The sequence below is a fragment of the Ovis canadensis genome, chromosome 17 (assembly GCF_042477335.2).
Source record: "Ovis canadensis isolate MfBH-ARS-UI-01 breed Bighorn chromosome 17, ARS-UI_OviCan_v2, whole genome shotgun sequence".
NCBI lineage: Eukaryota > Metazoa > Chordata > Mammalia > Artiodactyla > Bovidae > Ovis > Ovis canadensis.
The window spans coordinates 47,961,489-47,963,415 of NC_091261.1; the positions used below are offsets into that span (position 1 = coordinate 47,961,489).

Genomic DNA, 1,927 nt, shown 5'->3' on the forward strand with positions numbered 1-1,927 from the left:
GGTTGTTCTCTGCTCAGATGGCTGACTGACATCACCAGTCAGCGCAAGTGCTATGCATGGTACTGATGGGCTGGCATGAGTCCCTTGCATCGTCCCAATACATGAAATATCAATGGCACCAATAGTCTGAGATAAGTCCTGACTGAAAGGGTGAGACAGAGGCTTGCGACTTCAATTTGCCAGATATCCCTGTAATTATAATACTGAACCACTTATTAAAAACTAAGTGGTTTCTGTCCTGTAGAAAAGGGCAGAATGTGATTGTCAGTGTCCCTTCAGAAGAGTTGATCAATATCCTTGGCACTGTGGGAAACAGTGTGAGGAGTATGACCTCGATCATCTCTATTACGTGGCCTGGGGTTAGGACACTTGGATGATCCGTGTCACAGTCCCTTCATATGCTTGACTTGGATCCTGCATATGGGGACTATCTTTTTCCTTTGGAGAGAAAAATCGTCTGCCTTCATCATGCTTCCATACCATGGCATGATGGTTCTGACACTCATGCAAGTATTTCCTTCTTTCCTTTGGAATTTTCCCTTCTGCCTCTAATTTAGTCCAAGCTTGCCTCCTCTTAAGTTTAAGGTGGTACTGTTTGGCATTGACATAGAGAGGCTCTTCTTCAAGCATCTTCGGCCCAGGGAGAGGGGTTCTCTGAATTGTAGGCACAGAGCCAGCACCAGGTACCATCATGACCATCACTCCTGAATTAACCACATTGCCTGCCACCGGAAATATCACAGTGACAGTCAGTCCCTTGCCCACTGCTGGTTGTGTTAGTGTCGGCTTCCATATGAACAATCTGTGCTCCTGCCAGACTGGCTGTGGGGATGGTGATCATGCCTTGCTGGAGAATGGTGCCATCTCCATTAACTGGCTGATAGACAATGGTCTGCCCTTCAGCAGTCTGTGCCACTTGCTGCCCTTGGAGAGCAATCTGCTGCTGTGTCTGTGTCTGGCCAGCAGTGACGGCCATCTGGGGCTGCTGGATGATGATCTGCTGAGTCTGGCCTTACTGGCCCTGTGCTTGCTCAGCCTGCCCACCCTAGATCTGGATCTGTCCTGGTGGGACCAACTGTATCTGCTGCAAAACCCATGTCCCAGACACAGGTACCTGCATGATGGTTTGACCTTATCCACCAGGAAGAGTCTGGACCATGATGTGTTGGCCAGCTGATGTGACTAACCAGCCTCCACTGACCTGTACCATTAGTGGCTGCCCTTGGACCTGCTGCTGAGTCTGTCCAGCCTGTACAATAGTCTGCTCTGTTGAACTATTGCTGTTTGCTGTATAGTGTTTCATGGTCCCTCCAAGTCAGAGTCCTGTCCACAGTCAGATTCACCCTGGAGATCCTAGAAGACGGCCAGAGGCACTCCACGCCTCACTCCTCCGATTCCCTGCCCGTGCTGACTGGTTCCAGTACTGGATCCCAAAACTCAATCAGAGGCTCCAGCCACTGCTGCCAACACCACTGCCTCTGCCTCGCAAAATAGCAGCCCTTCCTCCCAAAATCATGTGAGTACAGACAAAATTACAGGACATATTGCATATCAGACTATATTTAAGCAATATAATGTCTAATCCTTATTAGACATTAAACCACAGAAGGAGAGCATCTGTATGTTGTTTACGTATGTTTTTTAACATCTGTTGTTCAACATATAATAATGTTTATTAAATATTGAATCAATATAGGTTGACTGGATCTGCATTATAATTGTACATCTGAGAAAATGTTCTTCCATAAGAACATTAGAGACACTTAACAAAATCACATACAAAAGTAGTGGCTGTAAAACAACGCTGAAGACTCTTAAAAAAGCCTAATTTTTTTAGCACTTTTTAACTTCTGGGGTATAAATCCTCCCACTATGGTGAAAGTAAAGTTGTTAATAGATGCCACTGAACTTAGACCTGAAAATTCAC

The 1,927-nt window shown here is 46.0% G+C and overlaps 1 pseudogene; it reads right to left on the reverse strand.

Moving 5' to 3' along the window:
- Nucleotides 1–360: 360 nt before the first annotated feature.
- LOC138422517 (nuclear transcription factor Y subunit alpha pseudogene) lies at nt 361–1,303 on the reverse strand (annotated as a pseudogene).
- Between the last annotated feature and the right edge of the window lie 624 nt (nt 1,304–1,927).